The following is a 27,457-nucleotide window of genomic DNA, read 5'->3' on the forward strand; positions in this document are numbered from 1 at the left end:
CTGACCACATGACTTTCTCCCATGACTCCTCTGGATCATCCAAATGGTCATTGGCAAACTTAAGACGGGCCTTGACATGTGCTGGTTTAAGCAGGGGAACCTTCCGTGCCATGCATGATTTCAAACCATGACGTCTTAGTGTATTACCAACAGTAACCTTGGAAACGGTGGTCCCAGCTCTTTTCAGGTCATTGACCAGCTCCTCCCGTGTAGTTCTGGGTTGATTTCTCACCTTTCTTAGGATCATTGAGACCACACGAGGTGAGATCTTGCATGGAGCCCCAGTCCGAGGGAGATTGACAGTCATGTTTAGCTTCTTCCATTTTCTAATGATTGCTCCAACAGTGGACCTTTTTTCACCAAGCTGCTTGGCAATTTCCCGTAGCCCTTTCCAGCCTTGTGGAGGTGTACAATTTTGTCTCTAGTGTCTTTGGACAGCTCTTTGGTCTTGGCCATGTTAGTAGTTGGATTCTTACTGATTGTATGGGGTGGACAGGTGTCTTTATGCACCTAACGACCTCAAATAGGTGCATCTAATTTAGGATAATAAATGGAGTGGAGGTGGACATTTTAAAGGCAGACTAACAGGTCTTTGAGGGTCAGAATTCTAGCTGATAGACAGGTGTTCAAATACTTATTTGCAGCTGTATCATACAAATAAATAGTTAAAAATCATACATTGTGATTTCTGGATTTTTTTTTAGATTATGTCTCTCACAGTGGACATGCACCTACGATGACAATTTTAGACCCCTCCATGATTTCTAAGTGGGAGAACTTGCAAAATAGCAGGGTGTTCAAATACTTATTTTCCTCACTGTAAGTCACTGCCGTAGGTCACTTCTTCATTCTCTGCATAGCTCCTTTCCATGCAACCTCAAGGAGGAAAGTGTGGTTACTCATTCCTGTAATCAGAGAACCGGGGTTATGCGAGTATAAAGTTCTCTTTCGAACATTCATTCAATATCTCACTATGGGATATAGTCAACTCCCATACTACAGATATTCTGTCTGAAGCAGACCTGTCAACCAATTTATAGCATCCCATATACCAGAAACCTAATACAATTCTCAAAGAATGGATGGGGAAGACAAAGAACACAGTTGAGGTTTCACTGTGTTTTCATTTTGTTGGTGTTTTTGTATATATATATATATATATATATATATATATATATATATATATATATATATATATATATGAACACACATAGGGAGATTAACCACCCACTGCATGGACCGAATGAGCCAATGGCTGCTCTGTTACATCCAGTCTATGAAATTAGACAAAATCATGAGGTGACACCAACTCGCCACCACAAAAATTTCCTCGACTGAAATGCCCCTATACAGCGCCCCTGAGGTAGCCATGCCTTTGGTAGAATGAGCTCTCAATCCCTCAGGAGCTCGCAACCCCAGGCTATTAAACCTTCATATAAAAGCATCTTCTACCTAACAAGATAGGCATTGTCATTATATGAGTCTAACCTTACAAGAATTAGCCCACAAAATGAACCTAACCTGCATTGTGGTCGTCAGAGCCAAAAACAAAAGGAGCTTTAATTCTATACTTTCATGTGCGGAGGAAACTGATGTTAGACGGTGCTAGTGGCATCTGTAAGTTGACGTGCTGGACTCTTGCACAACCGGCAATATTTGATTTTTGGAAATGAGAAGAGGTTTCTCCCACAGCTGACTCACCACCTGAGGGTGAAGTGTCCACTCTCCATGCAAAGGGTTCCCTTTGGACAGCAGACCCCACACACAATCAGTTTATCTGCCAATCTGTGTTGAACAAATACCCCCTTTTCTGTTTATGTATATCAATGTTGTCATGTTGTCAGATCTGACTAAGACCTGGTGGCCTTGAAGGAACTGTAGAAATTGCTTCATTGCTAGAAACAATGTCAAAAACTCCTGAAAGTTTATGTGTGCATTTTGTAGTGCTGGGGGGGCCAAACCCTATTCACCATTCTGCCTTCACACACCGTGCCCCAACCTGTGAATGACGCATTTGCCATCACCTCAGAGAGACCGCTCCCAAAGGGGTTCCTTCATGAAAGAAAGCAGGGATTCTCTTAAACATTATTCTGACTGGATATCACTGGGGGGACTTTTTGCCGGCACTACTGAAATGTCAGTCTGATGCAGTGTATCCAACTCATCACCCAAATACCATTGGCTTTGTGCTGCATGTCATGTGACCAGGGTTGGGAGGGTTATTTTTTAAATGTATTCCAATACAGATTACAGAATACATGCTATAAAATGTAATTTGTAATGTATTCCATTAGATTACTCAAGGTCAATAACGTATTCTAAATACTTTGGATTACTTCTTCAGCACTGGTAGATTTTTTTACTTGTTTTGACTATAAGTACAGTAAGACTAAAGTACAGTAAGACTAAAGTATAAGTACAGTAAGACTAAAAACTCTGCCAGTACAGTAAGACAAAATACACAAGTTAAAAATATATATTCTCTGAAAAACCTAAATATCTTATGCAGTGTTGTTTCTAATACAAGATCAATATAACTGATGTTGTTTTAAGGATTTTTTTACATTTTTACAGGAAAACAATACAAAAATTATTATCAAGAACATTATTTTTGCCCTAATAGGTCTTACTAGAAAAAAGAAATTATGATCCAACGATAGTTTTCTTGATAAAAAAAATATTAACTTCTAGATTATGAAATTGCTAGAAATAGCATTTTAGCTTAGTAAAGCTGACAATTTACACAAGGTTTATTTCTATTTCTTCTGCTCTAAACTTACTTCAAATTTCTCTGTCTGCTCGTATGATTGTAACACATCAAAAGAAAGTGTTTCACCGCTGATCAAATGCATCTTGGATCGAATCTTTAACTTGAATAAATGTTTTCCATCCAATGACCATAAAATGCTAAATAATCTTCAGTAATCAAAATACATTTTTAATGTAACCGTATTCTAATTACCAATGATTTAATTTGTAACTGTAGTGGAATACAGTTATTATATTTTGTATTTTAAATACATAATCCTGTTACATGTATTCCATTACTCCCCAACCCTGCATGTGACCGATCTTGTCTTAGCACCAACTAGTGGTAGCGCTGTGGATTGCAGCTCTGAAATGGATATTATTTTGTGTGTTTCCATGTTTATATTCACATATTGCTGTTCCCTCAGCTTACTGCCTGGATGCACAGAGAAGCAGTTTATTTTACACACATGCTTTGTGTAAACTGTTCTCATCTCTCTTTTCTGACCCCGTGGGTAGAGAGGGGAGACAAAACTGGGAGGCACTTGGGGAACTGGTGCCAACATTAAATCCTTCATATTTTGTAAGCCCAGCCTAGAGAAGAGTTTGACAGGCACCCTGTGTGAAAATGACTTGTCCCAAAACATTGCATCTCCACAACACATAAAGGCATGGCTGGAATAATCTTCTTGACCGGGTACCATGGGACAGCAGCCATTTACAGTTGTACAGAACTCTCTCCGTACCATGACCCGCCTACTGTGATGGCTAGCTTAGCCGCCACTGGTCTGCACATTTCAATAAGATCCAGCTCTCCCTGGACAGGAAAGGGGGACTCATCTGATGCGCTGTCCAGTTGGCAAGGAGGATTGGTGAGAATGGTGTCCTCCTCATCCTACTCCCTACCATTCTCTAAAAGGCCATCATTGTTGTCATACTCCTCCTCTTCCTCCTCGGTTTCCCCCACCAATAAGAGTGATTCAAAGAATGGAGGCAGACCGAGAGAGACTTCATCCACCAGGTGCACGGTTCCTGAGGGTGTGTGTGTGTTTGGGGGGAGGGGGGGGGGGTGTCTTTCTCCACAAAATTAGAAAAAGATGAAACCCTTTTACTCAGGAACATGACCCGCACCCTCCTCTCCAAAACAGACTTTAATTTAAAATACACTAAACAAGTTCACCATGACCTCACTCTTGGTATTCATCTCCTAAAATGTGACTAGACCATTATATTCACCCTGACAGGAAATATGCAGAAGAACAGTCCATTCTGTGACATACCTGACGGCTCATCTGACAATTGAGCCCTGATGAGGAAAGTTTCCAATGGTCTTCACGGGGAAGAAGGGACATATGGCAGTGACTCCCTTATCACTGCTGTGATTGGTCTGTCAACTGATAGATGTGGTGTTATTTGTGCTTCTAGGATTTTTCACGCCCAAGGCAATTCCCATAGTGAGGTACCGAATCAAGTATTAGAAAGAGAACTGCTAACTCTCACTGGAAATGAATGACATCCAGTGGCTTTGTTATTGCGATCAGCTTTTGGTGTGAATGCCCCTTCAGATTCTCTAAAGGCTCTGTGCTTGTTATCGATTGGTGTCATGGTTGCAATGATCTGATAGCCATGATTGTTTCATGTTCGGTAATGGAGAGGAAACATGTCAATCAATATCGTCCCTGAAAACTTCCATATGGGCTCCATGGAAACCAATACTGTGCTAGAGACTCCAATTGACATCTAGGTCAATGCATCTACAGAGACACACCAATTAGTGTTTTTGGATGAGGTGGGAGCACATTTATAGCTACTTATGTCACAACACGGGTGCACGGATATAATGGACAGCACAGAATAGCAGGATACTTTAATAATATTATTATCTTCACACATTGTGACAGGGAGAGAACACCGGAATGGCGTAGAAGTCATCTCTCAATGAAAATTTTCAAATAAATCATAATGAGCTCAAAGGCAAAGACCAACAGTGAAAATGTATTAAATTAATCTTCGAGACAGTGGAGGTAATTTGTTTTGAAAGGCGCAATCTAACTCATTGAGTGCAGCATGATAATAAATACTTCTGGATAGGCATACAAATGTGAAAAAAGGGCAAGCTGAAAAATGAGAGGAGCTTCACCTTTTGTGAAGCTGCTCATGGGTGGAGGAGTGGCCACCTGCTGATACAATAACATGTCTCTTCCACGCAAGGAAATACTCTCACAGGAGGAAGACATATTTAGACAAATCAACCATCACAAATGCATAAAACCCCCTCAATGTTTCATACTTCTGAACAAATAGAAGGGAAGATGAAAAGAGAGAGAGAGACAGAGAGTACTTTGAACTCTAATGATTATTTTAGTATCCTGCTAGTTCTATGAATTTAAGTGTATTGAAGACCACAGGAACATTGAACAAGGCAAAATATATGTGTCTCGCAAAGTAAGAAGAAAGAGAGATAGCAGTAAGAAAACTACCAAACACAACCTGGTCTCATGACAAGTTGTAGTAATAGTACAAGATGGTAAAATCGTAAGTAAGTGAGTTGCCTCGTACAAAAAAAAATGACTTACTCTCACAGAGAAAAATAACAAACCAAATAACAATCTCATTACGATATTTTCAACTCCTTACCCAAACCCTAAACTAGTTCAGGACATGTAACCAAAGGACATCAGGTCAACTTTCTAAAAGTATTTCATGTCAGCTAACAAATAAATTATATTTAAGTCTTCCAAAAGTGCTCTGTATTATTTATGATGAATAGGACATGTAAAATACACAGCATAAGATGTGTGGTTTTATTTATGAATGCCTTATATCACAGGACTCCTGTAAAACATAGACTGTTTTGTTAAAACAAATAAAATCATACTGACTAATAAGATTTAAATATACTTTTGTACAATATTCTTACATATCAATTCTTTCAAGTGACTTTCACCCAATAAATTAATAGAGTGTAATTAATAAAGTCTAATTTATTCTAATGGAATTTGGCCACACAGTTTGTATGAAGCAGATAAGGCATCACAATCTATTCCTAAAGGGTGATATTTAATTGGAATCTTTAGTGTCCAAGAAATTACTCTACACTTTTAAATAAAAGTGCCCCATACCTACTAAAAAACTGATGTATTGTCTAGCTGCTACATTTTAATGTAAAAATAATTACAATTGTAATAGATATCACACAAACAATTGTAGAGCATACCACATACCACAACAGTTTAGCTGGATATAGATTGTAGAATACAGGCATCGCTATCCAAAGGCAAAAGCATGTATAGCTGCTAAACTTAAAACTTGAAAGCCTTACTTGATTACTTTCTCCAATCTCCTCATGATTTTCAGAGACAATTATAAGTAAGCAACTCACATGTTGATTCCCTCAAAAGGAGTAAACACTCTGTCTTTGAGGCATTATTAAAACATTGCCCTGTTTTTGTCCAACCAATGGCCGGCAAGAGGAGTGTTCACCTTTGAGCCTTAAATTAACAAAAACTGTGGAGAGAATAAATTAATTATAAGACAAACCATTTTCACTCCTCAAATTAAAAGTGAAATAACATAACATTGTGGCAAAATGTCAATAATAATTAAGTAATAATTACAACAAAGTGTGCCAAATCACCAGATATCATACAAATTGGCTTGTATATGAATAGAGATGACATTTATTCTCATAGAAGCCAATCAATCAGCAAACTGAATATTAAATTGATACAATACAAGAGTCAAATTTTTGCTAGCCTCCTATTCAATGCTTTATTTTAAGAAAGGAAACGTCTTTGAACAAATTTGGGAACTATAGCTTATTTATATATTCAATACAAATGTATATCAAAACCTGTAACTCTTTCGTCTCGTTCCAAATCTCAATGTTTTCTTTCTTCCGTTACACAAAAAAGTAATTTTCCTATTAAAAATATAGTTAGGTGAAGGTAAAAAAAACGGTTTACGAAGAAATTTTTATAGGTTACAAACTGGTAATTACAAGGGTATTATGCTATAAATGTGGTTTATGAGGATATTTCTAGTGTCCCCTTAATTCAAATTACTTAAAAATAAAACATACTTAACAAGGTTTTTTGAAAATGTGAAAATGCAGAACGTTTTTTGTGAGGTTACGTTTAGGAGTAGGGGTAGAATAGAATCTATAGTTTGTACCGTATAAAAATGTCTACGGAGAGTCCTCATAAGAATAGCCACACCAACATGTGTGTGTGTGTGTGTGTGTGTGTGTGTGTGTGTGTGTGTGTATGTGGTTTACGAGGACAAATTTTTTAGGATACAAACTGGTCATTACAAGGGTATTATGCTATAAATGTGGTTTATGAGGACATTTCTAGTGTCCCCATAATTTAAATAGCTTTAAAAAAACATATTAAATTATGTTTATTGAAAATAAACACAGTTTTCTGTGAGGGTCAGGTTTAAGAGTTGTGTTAGGTTTAGGGGATATAATCTATAGTTTGTACAGTATAAAAACCATTATGTCTATGGAAAGTCCTCAAAATGATATGTAGACCAACATGTGGTTGTAAACTAAAGCCTATTGGTTATTAAATATGGGATGAGTCATTCGACATGTCCTCCCCTAATTCCTGATTCAGTAGAAAATGCTTCAAAACACCAGTTTGAACAGTTCTTGTCAATTGCCTTTAAGTGCAACTTTAAAATAAATGGTGACCAGTTACAGTCAGGGCCTCAGACATACAGAACACTTTCACTTATATATTCACATAATTACTAACCTTAAATCTTGATGTTAAAAATCTTCGGACATGTATGTATCAACATCCCCAGTACAGAAATGACAAACAGGCCACAGATATCATCTAGTGCTCACCTCTCCCTAGGGCTGCTGATAACTGATGCATGACCGACTTGGCTAAGTTTAATTAAATATTTTCATGCTTGCCTACACTGCTGTATCTCTTACAGAAATCTGGCTTGGTGAAACTCGAGTGCTGCAGATAGGATTTTTATCGTGAGCTGATAAAGCAATCGCAATGCACCGTGAGACAGCAGGATCACGCGCTTTAAACTGTTCATCAGAAGGTTAATATAATTACATTAAATGATAATTGCACTTGTACTATTCTGTCTCAAGGAGATGAGTTTGATATACGTGTTCAGAATTTGAACTTACTTAGCACAAGCAGTTAGGATCTGAAACTATATGCATTATTCTTACTATGTGATTGATAACATTTATATACCATAGGTTATCTTTGATATTCTTGTGACTTACAGAAAATCAATCATGCAATCCCTAATTCAGCTTAACTTGTTTTTTTTACACATAAATTTATATACAAAATAGGACCAGTCAACTCTGGCACAAAGCTTTAAAGTATTATTCCTATCAAATTACAAAACGTAGAGAAGTTTCACAACATTTTGACGTGTGTACCTGTGTGATTACACATAGTCTATGTGCTGTTACCTCACTCAGAGGGTGGTAGAATCCGTTCCAAAAGATTTAAAGGAGCCAGACACAATATTAATAGAGCAGAGACATTACACTCACAGAAAACAAATCAGTATGCCATCTTCGGAGATGTGATACATTAAAAAAGCATTAGAAAAAGGATGCTCAAGTGCAATGGAGAGTGACAAAGGAAATGACAAAGGAAAAACTACTGCTAATGCCTTTCAAGGTCAATGAGAATTCTGCAAAATCCTGACAAAAATTGTTGATTATTTGCCTTGACACTGTAATTGCAATTAATATAGATCAATAGAATTTACATTAGAATACTTATATGTGGGGCATCAGCTCATTGATTGTTCTTCATTCTTCGTTATTAAATATATATTAAATACCATGTTTACGTTCATATTTATTTGCAGTATGCAAGTATAGCAAGTTGTCATGTCATGCCAATGCTTTAATATAAAGTGCATGATATTATACTCATTATGTCCCCTGAGGTTATATGCCTAGTTCTCGGCAATCACAAATAGGATGACAACATTAAATTAAATATAACATGATAAACAGCACAATAAACGTCCTGTTACTGTCATAACCTCCTTTCCCTAATGGAGGGAACGAGACGTTGTGTCGATGTAGTGACACTAGGGGTCGCTCTTGGGAGCCCCAAACACCTCTGATCCCAATTGGAATTGGCGAGTGGAATTTTCACACCAAATATAAGGATCTGGCTTGCAACCACTCATTCAGGTTTTGACTGGGAAAAGACGTATCTACAATAGGAACAGGTTAGTGCGGCATTTTATCTCATTTTTTGTACCCACATAGTGAAAAATTTCCTTACCAGGAGGGAAACATCCTGCCCAAAGAGGAGGTTAACATGTGGCAAATACGTCACATGGGCTTGCCAGCCACAAGTGGAAGAGGCACCTTGGTAGGTCCTACCCGGAGGTAAATTAATCAGATATAAGGTAATCCCTTATTTTAACCGGTTCATTTACACTGTCCGAAAGAACTGGATCACTTAAATTATTTGGTTTTCCTATCGCTAGATGAGAGAGAGAGAAGACGGTTTAGCTAGTTTTACGATTGTTAACTTCTCCCCAACACTGGTTTCGAAATTATTTTATTAATGTTTTATATATCTGTAAATCATAAGAGTGCCTATACGGTTGACTTCATATTGTCCCTCTAGGCAGCACGACTGGTATCAAACTTTAAATAAATGATACACAAAAGCCCTGATTTACAAAAAGTTTGCCTCTATAAAAACATGTGCAAATTTGATTACACAAGTAAAAAAGGTCCGAGCTGATCTATGAAATAGCACGTCTTAGATATTTTTTGTGTGTTTCACCAAAATGAATATGCAATTAAGAGGTGTACCTCCTAATGCACAAAATAAAGGGTTGTGTCAAAGTAAATTAATTATATTGCACCCACTAAGTGATTTATCAAGAGAACATTTTTTAAACATTTCAAGAGTGGGTATTCATGGGTATTCTCATCAACTAATCTTAAACTTGCTAAATAGCAGAGATTTTATGATGATATCATATAATGATAGTGATTATCATTTAAATGCTTTAAATGAAAAAAGAAAATTGACATAACAGTAGTAGACAATGCTGTAAATTTGACTTTTTATGATTACTTAATTGTGTCAGCTGTAATAGTAATCTTGATTATTAGTCAGTTTAATCAATTAGTGCAGCCATTCTGAGAATACAAAGCCACAGTACCAGTGCTGATATGGTATCGGATAATTAAATAAATCTATATTAAGCATTCACAATACAATTCAAATTACGTGTTCAGTCCATCACATCAACATTTCAAAATATGTTTAGACGTATTTATGTATCTGTCGTGTGACGCACTCTGATATACCGCAACTGCAGCAGATTCAGTAGAAGTGAGGCACAGAGTAAATGTGGTTGCAAGAATTTCTCTTTATTTCTCTCCTGCCCCTGAGGTCAATTCATTTGGGAGAGGAGTAGAGCACTCGAGGGATGCAATCTGACATCAAACCAGCCACCCACAGACAGCACTGACATGTCTGCATTGTTCTCCATTTTGTTCAGAAGATTACAACACAAGTTTAGTATTGACGATGCATGTTGAAATAATACCTCTGGATCAGTGTAATATTAAGGTGACATTTTGGTATGTAAAAAGTCACACTTTGTATCTGTATGCTCAAAACAAAACTCGTTTAAATGCATCATTATATCCAACTCTAAATTCTGTCTGCACAAGCAACACACGAAACCATTGAAAAAGGCAGGTAAATCCACACCTGTAACCGCACATTCTAAAATGCACCAGTAACACTTTCCAATAAGGTTCCATCTGTTAACATTAGTTTACATTAACTAACCATGAACAATACATACACAGCCCTTAGTAATCTTGGTTAATGTTAATTTTAACATATAGTAATACATTTTTAAATGAAAAGTTGTATATGTTAATATTAGTTAAAATGCACTATGAAATAACATGAAACCATAATTATCAATTGTATTTGTATTATGTAGAAAACATGAATAAATGCTGTAAAATAAAAAAAAGTTCACGATACCTAATGCATTAACAAATGTTAGTTCAATGATTTGGTGTTTCCAGTAACAATACTTCCATTGTACTTACACTTGCAAACAGCATTGAAAAAGCTCTCCACCTGTGGTTATAAGCTTAGGTTCTTGTTTGTCATTTGGCTTTCATTCCATATACGTCTTTCATTCTGTAAGATTTAAAACCCTATTCATGCACTTAATAAAATAGCTTTTTCCAGAGTTTTTGCAGAAAACTGCTTTTTGAAACATCATGTAAGCGTGGACGTTTTCAGTATGACAGTTAAAGGATTAAGAGAAAGCAATTCAACACACTTTTTGAAAAGTGCGCATGTTTGTATTTGCTCAAATGCACTGGAGGAACCCCAGAGAATGACATAAGAGGGGAAATTATGCTTGTTTCTCTTGTGACATTTGGCAACACTGCATCTGGCCCACCCCTAGAACAGTGAAATGACATTTCAAAGGTATTAACCGTTCTTATATTTTGTTCTAACCGGCATTTGGAATGCAGGCCACATAATGCCAGAGCCGGAGTGGTTTGCAAAATTCAGTTTCTGCTCAGAAAAAAAAATTATTTAATCCAAGTAGGATTTTGCTTAGAGCCCCGGTATGCTCAGAAATGGCCCTGATATTATCAAAACTAAACACTTTTAAACAGATTCCCCAAAACTTAAGCCTTAGGAGAAATGGTATTTATCTTTAAAAATCCACATAATTACACACAAAATCTAGTTTATTTTAAGTGTTCTGTCTTATAGCATTCATTCTGCTTTAGAATGACATAAAGGACCCTCCATCCATTAGCCTACATTTCCTCCACTCAGTGGCTCACAGTTGGAGTTTAACAGCAGACTGAATATACTCACCCCCTTCCCCCACCTGTACACGCTCCCCTGAGACGACTCTGTGTTTATTATAACCGAAAAGGGGATGCGAGTTATGCAACATCCACATCAAATTAACAATGTTCACACAGGGAAGCACATGCCCATTTTACAGGTCACTTTAATTAAAGGTGAAGTGTGTGATATCTGTGCCTCAATAACACTAAACGGAATTGCAAAAAATAATGACAAACACTTCCCCCATGTCTGCAATTGGCCAAATAATCAGATTTCAAACTTACACCACTAGTTGAGCCAATCGTCCTATGTCAGGGTGGTTTTGATAGTGTCACAGAGCCACAGGGGGAATCAATCTACAAATGGCTTACGTATAGTTATCTCTGCATTTTATAACTGGCTTCTACCTCAATAACTCATAGTAAAATCTCATAGTATGTTAGTATGTTATTTTCCGTTTGGCATTTTTAGAAACTGTCATCTTTGCACTACTGTACTGGTCGGTGCTGCACTATCTCTTACTGTGTCTATTGTCCTGTTCATTGTTAGTAATTTATTGTACTGTCCCATACTTTTTGCACACGTTTGCACGTGCACTTTATATAGGTATGTTATTTAGTCTGTGTAGTCTCATGTGGTTCTGGGTTTGTCCTATGTTGTTTTTATGTAGCACCATGGTCCTGGAGGAACGTTGTCTCGCTTCGCTGTGTACTGTACTAACTGTACATAGTTGAAACGACAATAAAAACCACTTGACTTGACTTGATATTAAGCTGGGATATGAGGAAGTTTTTTACCATAAAAAATTATGCACTTCACCTTAAAGCATTTCGAAACGTTATTAAGACCCACGCTAGAAAAGGTTACACATCATTTACAGATGCGCAAACTGAAAATATCACATTTGAAAACTAGCTGCCCTTTTTATCAAAGAGGTCAGGTAAGTGATTTTTTCAGAGGCTGCACAATGTCCTTCCCAGGATTTTCCCAAATTTTGTGCAATTTCAAAGTAGGCACCAATGAAAACTAATGAGGCAAATATCCCAGACAGCTGGTATAGAAGAGGCTCACGGACACACTTTGCTGCTTTCATACACACACATATATTGTATATTTTCCTCTCTGCTTTAGAGATACATTCTCCAATCCAATATATTTCAGCCTTTATATTGAGTCTTACCAGCCTAATACTACATCCCTGACACAACTTCACCCATTAGGATTGCGTGTGTACTCATAAAAGAGCTGCATACGCAGGGTGTGACAACAGACATTATTATGGCAACTACAGGGTCCAAAGAAACATAGCCTACATGAAAGTTGCATATATGGTGAATGTGAGCCTGGGCGCTCATAATGATGAGTCTGGTTTTGATTCAAGTCAGAACAGCACATTTCGCTCAAAACAAAAGGCAATCATTCCAATTGTGTTCTCTTACAATGCCGAGCGAGAATGGGATTAGAAGGAGGGGGGTGGACTCTGCCTTCCACGGTCTTCATTCCTGCAGCTTCCATATGAATAATAGATTACAAATGAAAACCAGCGTTTGCCTTGCAGGTGTCAAGGACTACGCACATGAGGCCAAGAAAGCATGCTAGAGAGGACGGTTATTATTTATATAATTATACTGCACATAAATATGAACATAAACATAGTATTTAATATATATTTAATAACTTATCAAAGGGTAATGGAAAACAATTAATGAACTGATGCCCAACATATAAGGATTCAAATATAAATGATATTAATCTAAATGAAATGCAATTACAGTATCAAGGCAAATAGTCAACAATTTACGGTTCAAGTCAAAAGTTTACATACACCATAGCCAAATACAATTAAACTCAGTTTTTCACAATTCCTAACATTTAATCATAAAAAACACTCCCTGTCTTAGATCAGTTAGGATCACTATTTTATTTTAGGAATATGAAATTTCAGAATAATAGTAGAGAGAATGATATATTTCAGATTTTATTCCTTTCATCACATTTCCAGTGGGTCAGAATTTTACATTTGGTAGCATTGCCTTTAAATTGTTTAATTTCGGTCATACTTTGTGGGTTGCCTTCCAAAAGCTTCTCACAATACGTTGCTGGAAGTTTGGCCCATTCCGACAGAACTGGTGTAACGTAGTCAGGTTTATAGGCCTCCTTGTTCACACACACTTTTTCAGTTCTGCCCACAAATTTTCTATCAGATTGAGATCAGGACTTTTTGATGGCCACTCCAATACCTTGACTTTGTTGTCCTTAAGCCATTTTGCCACAACTTTGGAGGTATGCTTGGGATCATTGTCCATTTGGAAGACCCATTTGCGACCAAGCTTTAACTTCCTGGCTGATGTTTTGAGATGTTGCTTCAATATACCCACATAATATTTCTTACTCATGATTCCAACTATTTTGTGAAGTACACCAGTCCCTCCTGCAGCAAAGCACCCCCACAACATGATGCTGCCACCCCCATGCTTCACTGTTGGGATGGTGTTCTTCGGCTTGCAAGCGTCACCCTTTTTCCTCCAAACATAACAATGGTCATTATGGACAAACAGTTATATTTTCTTTCATTAGACCAGAGGAAATTTCTCCAAAAAGTAAGATATTTGTCATAATATCTAATCATAAGTTGCCTTATTTCATTGTGCTTTGGCTTTGCACATACTGCATACAGCCTGTAAAAATAGACACAGGCATAATCTAGCCTATAGAATAAGTTCCTTTGCTGTCGGTAGCCTATGGGCGACTCCGTTTCTTCCTCTCTGTTGAATATGCAGCAGGTAGAGGAGCTTGCACAGTCGTTGACATCAACTAACGTTACTTAGTGGCGAGTTAACGGCAATTAGCAGGAAAGACAGCAAAAATTAAGCAAATGAGGCTTTAGAGAATTTTCCGAAAGAAGTCAGTGGGTAAGAATTCACATTTGTTTTTGTCCTTAAAGTCTGAAGCTCATCATCTAGCTGGCTTTCACCCACAGTAGGCTAAACCTCAAGAGTTGTAGCCTCTAACCTCCTTGATTAAATTGATTCAGCTTGGTAGCTCTGAGTTAACGTAGTCGTCTCTCACGCCGGCGCCCCCGGTTGGAGCGTATTTTTCTTGTTTATCAGGTGTTGTTTTCTCTAAGGATAACTAATAAGCATTAACATAAAATGTATGTGTGACTTGTTTTGTGATATTAGTTTGTAGTAAATATACACTTTGATTTGATTAAATGGTTTTGTAGAGTGTAGCAAAGATGAGCAACAGACTGAGGAGCAGCAGCAGCAGCTGTACCATAATCAGGCATGGAAACTGGTAACAATTAATCAGTCACTTTACTTTAGAGAAAGTTAAAAGTGAAACATTGTTTATCCCAATGATCCTAATGAAAGGATTTTGACAGATGAACACTGAGAATTATATACAGTTCGATGCCATGGTGTGTCAATGAACTTAGACTAAAGTCATTCATGTATTGCTTTAACTTAGGATCTTATACATCATTTTGACTATTTATGTCAAAAAATATAAATTATTTATATTCAATATTTTTTTTACCTCACTTTACTCACTATAATATAACTCTTTTGTGATGACTTTATGTTAATGTACGTACATGAAAATTCAAGAATCATGATAGATCTTAGGGCAATCCCACTGATCTGCTCTTCCCAATACATTTAATTCAATGGTATTGGTCCACAATTTGAAATATGTAGCACTTGATGAATTAGTTGTTTGAAGCTGATTTGCAATAAGTTATGTGCTGTATCTGTTCTTTTGCATCACAGATGATTCAGGGAGGAGAGAGGATGTTGAGGATAGTACTACAGTGGAAGATTTAGGAACTGTAGAAACAGGCCCAGCCAGAGCAAAACTTAAAGAATACCCTCTCACCAGCTTTGGACTACAGGGAAGTGGTTGCTAGTGTGAAAATAAAATTGTCTGGGCTAAGCCCCGGATGTCCTTCAATGCTGGAAACGCCTCTGCATCTGATGATAAATTACAATTTAAAAGTGGATTGTTTTGTGCATATTTTTCCATCGCTAGCAGATGAGTGAGGTCTGACACAACAAAAATCCAGTTTAAGACCTATAGTCTAATAGGGGCCCTGTGCCTATCTCTGGGTTCCTGGCTTAGAAAAAGATATGCACTAAAACAGATTGTGTGTAGTATAGCTTAATTTTGCACTGATTTTTTCAATTGTTTATGTTGCCCCCCCCAAAACATGATATCCTGGTAACCCCTCTGGTGTGTGTGTGTATACGCTGAGGTCTCTAAATGAATGTGTGCTTGGTCTGGAGTATGTTGCATGTACCTTGATGTGAGGCACCAGCTGCAGGAGCGCTAAGGGAGAAGATGAGGGAACCCTTGGCTCCATATAAACTCAGTTGTAGAGCATTTTGGCGGGTCGGCAGTCTCCGTACTCACACCCCTCCACATTAAAACTCGAGAAGTTTGTATGGTAGATCTGTCTGTAATCCTTGCTACACTTGAAAGTGCTGATTATAAGTCCCTTTTTTGTTTTGTTATCTCTCCTCCGATGGTGTCCCTAGTACTCACAGTACACGTTGGCGAACTTTCTCTCCGACCTTCTTTGCACCACTCTGTTTTTACTTCACATGTGCAATACCTGGCACACTTTAACGGGCGGTCATTTTTTAATCTCACTCACACTCATTATGGTTTGGGGGTTGGATCCTTAATGTGGCAGGGCACATTTTCACTTTGCCACACTATAATTTCAATGCAATAAGATTAGTCTATTGTATTTCAGTTTGACTTAGAGAAAACGGAAGCCATCTTTCAATATGAAATGACATAATACATAATTAGATTTGTAGTTTTTGCATCACAGATTTAGGACAATGTTACTACATTTACGAAATACTAAAAAAAAATATATAATAATATAATAATATATATATATATATATATATATATATATATGTGTGTGTGTGTGTGTGTGTGTGAAAAGCCATATTTTACTGTCTGTCATATTTATTACCCTACTACTTTAAAATACCATGTGTTATAATGGTGTAAAGCTTAACTGTGCACAAATTTAGTACATTAATCAACAATGTAAGAATCAACAAATCATTTTTTTAACCTTTAAATCCACGATCCCGGATCCGGGATTTAAAATGACGTCAGTAATAATGTACTTCAAATATTAAATGTATGTGGAGTTGTTATGAGCTCATATCTGGTACCATTAGAAAGCTTAGAATGTCTACTTTCTTGAGATATGCATCACTTTGGCATTTGTTTTACACTAAGTAACTTATTTACAATAAATTACATAGTTCCACCCATCAAAAGTAGCATCATAATTATGTGAGTTTTTGAATACGCATATTTCTCATATCGCTCAAATATGACGCACATGTACAAACCATGTATCAAATGAAAGCTCTCATTGCCAGTAAGAAGTTCCAATAAGTCTTTTTATTGAGGTATAATCACATATCTAATACACTTCGAATGAATCATGAGGTATACAATCAACATTTGTAAACATACAAGTGAAATTATTGAATATTTGCCATGCTACTCGCACTAGACAGCACAGTTAGCCACAAACACTGGGATTTTGCATTTATAGCACTGTATATGGGTATGGGGAGAATTTAGATTTGGGTAGGCGGAAATTACACCAAAAAAGGTAATATTCCTCCCTTCAGATACATTTAAATAGATATTAAATAAACATGATACAGACAAAATTCCTTTTTCAGGTATTTGCTGACATCTAGTGGAAACAGCCAAAACTATCTGCATGCTGCTAGGGCAAACAGGGCTTGAGTTATATATACACTTTCAAAAATGATATTATATAAAAAAAATCAAAAAGTGCCTCTTTTTTTTAGGAGGGTTATTACTGTTCAGACAACATATATATATATATATTTTTTTAATTTTTAGCAGTGTTTTATGCAACTTCAAAGGGTTTCCTGTAAAATGACACCAAAACTGTGTATTTAGGCCAAAGTATGTGGGAATGGGAAGCTTTTTAATTTGGGTAGGCCAAATCCAGGCGGAAATCCCCAAAAATGGCAAGGATCTTAAGAGGTAAAATGGTCAAAACATACTGAAAAATCCCTGGCATTTAAGGGATAACAGAAAATTGTTCAATGGGTGCTCTACAGTGGCTAGTAGAACAGGTGTTCTGCGTTATAGCCAGTTTTGGGTAAATTTCCCCAAAAAAGTAATCCACTACAAATGACTATTTAGGGAAATTATTATTTCCCTAAAAGTGTAATCAGATTACTTTATTGATTATTTATTTGAATCACTTTACCTTTAAATTAAATTTTAAAACACTTTTCACATGACTATTTATTTTTCCACTCAGCAAAATCATAATAATGTCTATATTTCCTTTTTGCTCATTGACTTGATATGAATGATGCAAGTCATACACTCTGCATCACTTTCTCCCTTACGATGACTCAATGGGGGCGCACACCCTTCAGATGTCACAGAAGCGTGAACAGATATAAATTGATTACTTTGATGATTGATGATTATATTTTATGTTTTAAATGTAAATAATATGTTTTTTTAGAATATGTTTAAACCACTGATCTATATATAAAGTAATTTACTTATAAATAATTAACATAACTGAGAGTAACTGTAATCTGTTTATAATTATCTAAAATGTTATGTGCTACTTTTTCATTTAAATGTAAATATATTACAGTAATTAAATACTTTGTAATTCGGATACACCTAAAATTGGTCATAGCTGTAGCTATACTGTGCATTTTAGCACAGCTGGAACACTGTATTAACCAATCAACTTTATTCTTTTTATCCATTGAAAAATATAAAATTATAGCACTCTCTGAATTTCTAACATCCTTTATTTGGACTATATACTCTATCAAGAATGAACCAATTTAGCCATAAGGCTATATAATCAAACAGCTTCATTATGTGCTATTAACGGAATACAAAGAAGCTCCTAATAAAATGGAGACATTAATCAGTATGGCACAGAGTGACAAATTAATTTCCTTTATGTGTGAAAAAATCTGGCATTTAAAAATATCTTGCTCAAGTCCAACGATATGCTAAGTTGCTTCGTATCAACTCCAACTTCATTTTATTTTTTAAATCATTTTTTGCTCCCCTATGACGTACAGATTCCTCAAAGATAATAAATAACAAATCTAAGAGGAGAGCATTTGCATGAAAAACTCTTTGCATTCAAAGTGATGCATAAAAAAATCAGCACTTACAGTAATGAGCTCTAATAAAAAAAGTTGCCTTTGCCATTGGGGAATGCACCCTGATTGATATTGTATATAAGTGAGTGGCCTACCCAACCTAACACCAAAGATTTCCCTATTCCTTTGTCATCCATTACTCTTCCTTCACTTTCAGCTCATTGGCAAGAACAAAGGGTGTTTGTTTTTGCTTTAGTACACATACACAATGGGGTCAGAAAAATAGCCTAAGAGCATAAATGATTTGGAAAGGATAATAGATGAGGACATTTCCTTTTTTCTTTTTGCAATGTAGTTAAAACTGAAAGTGTCAAAATTGCCTGAATACCGGTGGTACGAAAAGTAATAATAAGAAACTCTTAATGACAATGGTTTAATCAAACACATCTATGGCATTATTCAAATATATATGTATGAGTATTTTATATCAGTATGAAAGGATGGATTGACATGCGCTAAAGAGGGATATAATAATGTTCTCATTGTGCGTGCATAAAAATGTCAATGGAGACATTCATTCAAAGTTAATTCTTTACTTTCAAATGCCTTGAAAGTCCTATCAATTAGCATGAAAGTCTTTCAGCATATAAAAGAAAAGATTTTGCTCGAATGTCCAGATTGTTCAATAACTTATTTATTTATTTATTTTTTATTTTAATGTCTAGTGATATTAACCCTCCTACTATTGTCCCAATACTCTTTCTGAAAACATGATTTTTAATGGGGACATTTATCTCATTTGCCTGTGAGACATGTTAGCTTTACTTCACCACCAACTTCAGGAGCACATCAGCAAATTCTATTTGAATAATCCAAAAGTCCACAAGCCAATCTAAAAATAAAGACCCTTTTAGGTGGAGTTTTACTCCAACATAAAAACACCTCTCCCATGTCTTAAATATGCACTCATTAAAGGAATATTCCGGGTTCCATGCAAGTTAAGCTCAATCGATTGCACTGGTGACATAATGTTGATTAATGTTGGATCTTGATTAATCTTGGACTTTATTCTGATACCTAGCAGCATGAATGCAACATCACACAATAGCAAATGTTGTTGGTATCGTTCTTAAAATGTGCTATTCACAGTCAACCATGATTAATATACACTCACCTAAAGGATTATTAGGAACACCTGTTCAATTTCTCATTAATGCAATTATCTAATCAACCAATCACATGGCAGTTGCTTCAATGCATTTAGGGGTGTGGTCCTGGTCAAGACAATCTCCTGAACTCCAAACTGAATGTCAGAATGGGAACGAAAGGTGATTTAAGCAATTTTGAGCGTGGCATGGTTGTTGGTGCCAGACGGGCCGGTCTGAGTATTTCACAATCTGCTCAGTTACTGGGATTTTCACGCACAACCATTTCTAGGGTTTACAAAGAATGGTGTGAAAAGGGAAAAACATCCAGTATGCGGCAGTCCTGTGGGCTGAAAATGCCTTGTTGATGCTAGAGGTCAGAGGAGAATGGGCCGACTGATTCAAGCTGATAGAAGAGCAACTTTGCCTGAAATAACCACTCGTTACAACCGAGGTATGCAGCAAAGCATTTGTGAAGCCACAACATGCACAACCTTGAGGCGGATGGGCTACAACAGCAGAAGACCCCACCGGGTACCACTCATCTCCACTACAAATAGGAAAAAGAGGCTACAATTTGCAAGAGCTCACCAAAATTGGACAGTTGAAGACTGGAAAAATGTTGCCTGGTCTGATGAGTCTCGATTTCTGTTGAGACATTCAGATGGTAGAGTCAGAATTTGGCTTAAACAGAATGAGAACATGGATCCATCATGCCTTGTTACCACTGTGCAGGCTGGTGGTGGTGGTGTAATGGTGTGGGGGATGTTTTCTTGGCACACTTTAGGCCCCTTAGTGCCAATTGGGCATCATTTAAATGCCACGGCCTACCTGAGCATTGTTTCTGACCATGTCCATCCCTTTATGGCCACCATGTACCCATCCTCTGATGGCTACTTCCAGCAGGATAATGCACCTTGTCACAAAGCTTGAATCATTTCAAATTGGTTTCTTGAACATGACAATGAGTTCACTGTACTAAAATGGCCCCCACAGTCACCAGATCTCAACCCAATAGAGCATCTTTGGGATGTGGTGGAACGGGAGCTTTGTGCCCTGGATGTGCATCCCACAAATCTCCATCAACTGCAAGATGCTATCCTATGAATATGGGCCAACATTTCTAAAGAATGCTTTCAGCACCTTGTTGAATCAATGCCACGTAGAATTAAGGCAGTTCTGAAGGCGAAAGGGGGTCAAACACAGTATTAGTATGGTGTTCCTAATAATCCTTTAGGTGAGTGTATTTCTTAAGCAAAGGTTTTCAACAATAAAGATTTCAAATGAGTAATAATCCGCTGTTCATGTGATCTCAACATTACGGCCCCTATTAAGTGACCCATTGTACACTAAAACAGATTTCATTAGGTTAATGATTTGACTGAAAAAGTCCTATTTATCTACAATGGTAAAACTTCTTATTGATAAAAAATTAATTGAAAGCAACTTTAAGAGCATGACCTCTTCAAACAGCCACTATAAAGAACAAAACAGAGCTGGATGAAAATCAAAATGATTAATCCTCAGCCAAAAGAGACAGGACCCGCAATACACAGGGGGATATTGAAGGAGACAGCTGGACCAGAGGAGCAGAGCTGAGCTGACATTTAGAGACTTTGCTGTTTATGGACACAGTGGGAGGCATTTACTGTTTGTTGTCACACTAATGAATTTGCTGGTAAGGATTCTGACAGCTCAAGCAGGTCACCTGCCCACAGATCTTAATCACTACCCTTAGTCTCACCTTTATCTAACATATGTCAGCAGCTCAGAATACTGTCTGACACACCTTTAAGATGTAAGAAGATCAAACTTTTTCTTTTCTTTATTTTTTTCTCCAGTTAAAGGGTTTACTATTGTTCGCATAACCATACTTTCCAAGCAATGTCAGAAATAAGCAATTTTAGTTAGGGGCAATATTTACCCCCTGTAAATGATTTTCAGGGCCATTTTTTTCCTTTAAAAGGACATTTATTTTTCCTTTAACACAACATATCGTCCATTTATTTCAATGACTTTATCTGAAATTATTACTGTAAATGTAAGAAAGTCTCAATGTGAAACATATATGGCTGTTTACCTTAAAATCAAATCAATATCAAATACAAAAGTGGCTGAAGATAATGCACAAGACATTTTAACACAATAAACTCTCAGCTTGAATATGCGTTGATACAGTAGATTATACAGCTCTCTACTGTCAATGTCTTGGTTGATTTAAATGTAATCAATGCTTAAAGTTTTGGAGCTGCTGGGAATGTTTGGTAACACTTTACATTGTAAATCATTGATATGAGGTTAAAACAACATGACGACTTTTATGCAATACCTGCCAAATATTGACCAATTTTACCTCACATGTTGTACATGCTTAATAGCTCTTACTCAGCATTAGGGTAAGCTCTGCAAATTTACCTAAATGTAGTGAACACCTGTGAAGCTTTTATTTAGGACGTATGTTAGAATCTTATGTACATTAAAGTTCATTATAGTTTAAAGGTTATCAGTATCTAATTGAGCATGATTTTAAATTAAGCACTTACATTGCCTATAGAAAATCATAATACTCCTATGGAATAGTCACTTCTTTTTTTTTGTCTTGAAGCCTGAAATGAAAAAAAAAAATATTTACAATATTTTTACCAGCTTTATTCATTTTTGCCTTAAAACATTCAAGTATGAAAAAAATGCTAAGTTTTAAAATTCTATAAAATATGAAAAACTAGAATAACAGGGTTTGAAAAGTCATCATACCTCTGGATTTAGTACTTCGTAGAGCAACCTTTTTTTTTTAATGAAAGTCTTTAGTCTGTTTGGATATATCTTTACAAGCTTCAGACACCTAAATTGGGGAATATTTACCAATTCCTCTTGCAGAATTGTTCGAGTTCAGTCAAATTGTGGGGTGAGTAGCAATGGACTGCTCTCTTTAAGTCTATCCACAGGCTTGCTATTGGATTTAACTCAGGGCCTTGACTTGGTCACCGAATGACTGTGACCTTCCTATCCTTAAGCCACTGCATTTATTTATTTATTTTTTTTGGCAGTATATTTAGGGTTATTTTTGTGCTAAAAGGTGAACCACCTACCCATCTTCAGTTGTGGAGATGAAGATCTGGTACATGGCAAAATTTAGCAATTGCCCAGTCCCCGCTGAAGAGAAATATTGTGTGGTTTGCCATGTTTTTTTTGTTTTTTTTTCAAACACACTGCTTGGAGTTCAGTCCAAAAACTTACATTTTAGTCGTATCTGACCATATAACATTTTGCAACATGGCATTACACTCAAAATATTTTAGCCTATTTTCAAGATATCCATTTCAATTGAATAACAAATTTCCATCTAATTTAATTGCCTAATCTTTAAGTTTTATTAATACAATTTTCATCAAGACTATTCAATTCAATTGGATGGACATTTTTTATTCAATTGAAATGGATACATCTTAAAAGTAAGCTAAAATATTTTTTTGCGTGTAGAATCCTCCAAGTGTTTTTTCACAAGTGCAAATAAGACTTAGTGTGGCACTTTTTCAAAGGAGGCTTCTTTCTTGCCACACTACCATACAGGCCAGCTTTGTGTAAAACTTGGGAGATGGTTGTCACATGCACATACCAATCAATCTCAGCCATTTGGACTTGTAAAGCCTTGAAAGTTGCCTTTGGCCTCTTGATAGCTTCCCTGATCAACATCCGTCTGGCACGTTCATCCAGTTTGGAGGGATCACCCAATCTAGGCAAGGTTTTGGTGGTTTCATTTGCTTTCCACTTCTTAATAATGCTCTGAACAGTACGTAGAGGTATAGAATCTACTGAAATCTTTTAGTACTCTTCTCCTAATGCCCTTTTAAAAGCACTTTTCCAACCGCTGTGAATTCCTGAATTCATAACCAAGCACTAATAGTAATGGAATCCTCATGGAACAGCCGGTTTTATTCTGAAGTACTAAAAATCACTAAAATTGATGTCAGGTGAGGGTCAATTAGCCAGGTATGTGATTTGTAACCAGAGCAAATTTGTAATGGTTACTCTTAGATTCCTTTTCCACCTGATATTACGATGCGTCTCTGGTGATTCAATAACATGTGGTCAGGTGAGACACATTGCAGGTTTGCACCTGGTCATTTAAATGCATCACCTATGATCACTTGTTTTCAGATTTGGAGAGGAAGGTCTCTGTTCCCCTTCTGTCGCTCTCTCCACGTTGTGTCAGAGAAGCGACACTAGGGGTCTCTCTTGAACGCCGATATTCACCTCTGAACTATGAAAAAAGGCCAATGAGAGTTGGCAACCAGTATTTGCATGTCCCGCCCCCGGACATGCGGGTATTTAAGCGGCGCAAATACGGGAGTTCATTCAGAAAATTTCTTCGGAGCCGATGGTCATGCATGCAGTCTGCTGCGAGTTACACACCCAGTTCCTGTTGGATCTGACGGCGCATAACAGCGGCTTTCTCATTCGTGCACGGCTGTGCATTCTTGCTCCTGGGCGCTTCGACAGCGCAGACAACTCGAAAGAGTTATTCTAAAAGAGTGAATTTCGCTCTAACAGACCAAAACACAGCAGCGTTGAACGTCCTTCTCAGGATTTTCCGCCTCGGTGTAGTTTCTGGATGCATTGATTCTCCCCACCTCTGACGGCCATAAAAACTGCCTTGCATTCCTGGGTTGCAATCACACGCAGCCAGCGTTTTTATGAATGGTCTATGTTTTCAGTACGAGAACATAGCCATGACAGCATTGCGGTCGTAGGCTTTTTCTTGTAGTGAGAAAAAGCCGCTTCAGCCACCCCCTTCCCACGGGATTGAGGCAGGCGCCGCGGGCGATGAAAACGATCTGGGGACAGTGACGGGCTCCGTTTCGCCGGGTGAACCCCCTCGAAACCCCCTGCCTCCCCGGCACGCTTGCTTGTTTCCGTCCGAGCTCGGGATGAGCATTCTCTCCAATGGGTTATGTTTTCAGTGTGAGAACATAACTGCGGCAGCGTTGCGATCTCTGCTTTCTCGTGTAGTGAGAGAGAGCCATTTCAGCCACCCCCCCGCGCTTCGCCTCCTTCCTACGGGATTGAGGCAGGCGCCGCGGGTGATGGAGAACGATCTGGGGAGAATAACGGGACGCTTTCGCCGGGTAAATCCCCTCGAAAACCTCCCACCTCCCTGGCACGCTTGCCTGCTACCCCCGAGCTCGGGATTAGTGCGGTCCGCTTAACAGCCTACCGTCCGGTCCCTCAAGCTCCCCGGCATTGGATGATGACATCACCGCTGCATCGGAGAGCGTAACAGCGGCGCCGGATGCGGATAACTCGCCTGGGCCGCCACCTTCGGGTCGTCGCCCAGTCTGAGCCTGATGCAAGAAGGTCCGCTATGCTTCCCCGGGCTTAATTGGTTCCGCGGGCATGTGCGCCGCTCACAGCCGCGCCCCCCCACGGAAACGCAACAATGGACAGGCAGTACGGGAGGCAGACAAAGCACGCTTTCTCAAATGCCCCCGTCTCCCAGCTCCATCCATTCGGAAGACGAAGGCTATTTTCAAGCAAAAAAAGCATCAAGCCCTGCCGCAAACATGCCGCCAGGGGCCATGCCCTGTCTGCTCGCCGAAGGCGTCCTCCTGCGGGTGAGTGGGCCCAGCTCTCAGCCCCAGCGTTGAGCTCCCCGCAGAAGTTGGACGCCCATCGTCTCACGGACCCCCTTGAGGACCCAGAAGTCTCCCAGGCACTCCTGAGATGACAGACCCAGAGGCCGAGACGTTAGCTCCGGAGCTGGTAAGACCACTCCGTTCCCCGGTGGAGGGCCGGGAGGAGAATTTTTTGTTAAATTCTTTACACTCTATAGAGCTATTTCCTTGTTGTCTCTGGGGTCACCTGGCACGCAAATGCCGTTCTCACGGCACTCTGCTTTCAGGCCTCAACAGTCCCGGCTCCATGGACGCTGTGTCCCCGCCTTCAGCTCCACGACTGTTCCCCGGCCGGCCGGTTCAGATGAGTCCAGAGGATGCCAGCATCAGACCTCCTCCTCAGTCATGAACCCGCCCCCTGCCGGATGCGCGGAGCAAGGTAAGTGCTTTGAGTTTATTCTCAGCACCAGAGCCTCGAGACGCCAAGTTGCCTCCCGACGCCGCGTTACCTGTTCCACACCGCTGTAAAGCCCCGCCGGGTACGTCCAAAAAACTCGTCCCCTTGGTGCCCCTAGCACGGAGTTTAGAGGCGTGGCTTTCACTGCCCAACCCGTCCAGCTCCTGGAGCATATGGCATCCTCTGCGGCGGCCGCACCGCTGGGGTTGATGCATATGAGACCACTTCAGCACTGGCTCTGGACTTGAGTCCCGAGACGAGCATGGCACCGCGGCACGCACAACATAAAAGTTACTTCTGCCTGCCGCCAAACCTTCAAACCCTGGACAGACCTCTGCTTTCTAAGGGCAGGAGTACACTTGCAGCAGGTGTCCCGACGCGTTCTGGTCACATCAACTGCCTAGAGCTGCTGGCTGTTTTTCTGGCCCTGCAGAAGTTTCTCCCGTTAATTCGGAACAAACACGTCCTAGTCAGGACAGACAGCACCACGGTCGTAGCCTACATAAACCGCCAAGGCGGAGTACGCTCCCTCCACATGTCACAGCTCACCCGTCGTCTCCTCCTTTGGAGTCAGCAGCGACTGGAGTCACTGCGCGCCACTCACATCCCCGGCAACCTCAATGTGATAGCGGACGCGCTGTCAAGACAAAGCTTGCCTGGCGGAGAGTGGAGGCTCCACCCCCAGTCGGTCCAGCTGATTTGGGACCGGTTCGGCAAGGCTCAGGTAGACCTATTTGCCTCCCAAGAAACCTCCCACTGCCCGCTCTGGTATGGCCAGACAGAGGCTCCCCTCGGGGCAGACGCGTTGGCACACAGCTGGCCGGCGGGGCTGCGCAAGTACGCATTTCCCCCAGTGAGCCTTCTTGCACAGGTGCTAAGCAAGGTCAGGGAGGACGAGGAGCAAGTCATTCTGGTAGCCCCTTACTGGCCCACCCGGACTTGGTTTTCAGACCTCACGCTCCTCACGACAGCCCCTCCCTGGCGAAGGAAGGGGAAGGACCTTCTTTCTCAGGGACGGGGCACGCTGTGGACCTCTGGAACCTCCACGTCTGGCCCTTGGACGGGATGCGGAAGATCTAGCCGGCCTACCATTGACCGTCATAGATACAACCAATCAAGCCAGAGCCCCCTCTACCAGGCATCTTTACGCTCTAAAGTGGCGTCTGTTCGCGGACTCGTGTTCTTCCTGAGCCGAAGACCCGCAGAAGTGTGCAGTTAGGTCAGTGCTCGTGTTTCTTCAGGAGAGGCTGGAGAGGAGGCTGTCCCCCTCCACCCTCAAGGTGTGAAAACTCCCTCCCGGCCTAACCTGTTCCCCTCCTGGGATCTCTCGGTCGCCCTTACGGGACTCCAGAGACCCCCCTTCGAGCCCTGCTGATCGCGCTCACTTCCATCAAGAGGGTCGGGGACCTGCATGCGTTCTCTGTTAGCGACGCTTGCCTGGAGTTCGGTCCGGCAGACACTTTCGTGA

At 39.2% G+C, this 27,457-nt stretch overlaps 1 protein-coding gene across 1 annotated transcript in view; it reads right to left on the reverse strand.

The window, feature by feature from the left end:
- Positions 1-27,457, reverse strand: part of LOC127626785 (protein shisa-6) — a 100,454-nt gene that overhangs the window by 49,333 nt on the left and 23,664 nt on the right. The window lies entirely within an intron of this gene.

This window comes from Xyrauchen texanus, chromosome 33 (assembly GCF_025860055.1).
Source record: "Xyrauchen texanus isolate HMW12.3.18 chromosome 33, RBS_HiC_50CHRs, whole genome shotgun sequence".
Classification (NCBI taxonomy): Eukaryota; Metazoa; Chordata; class Actinopteri; order Cypriniformes; family Catostomidae; genus Xyrauchen; species Xyrauchen texanus.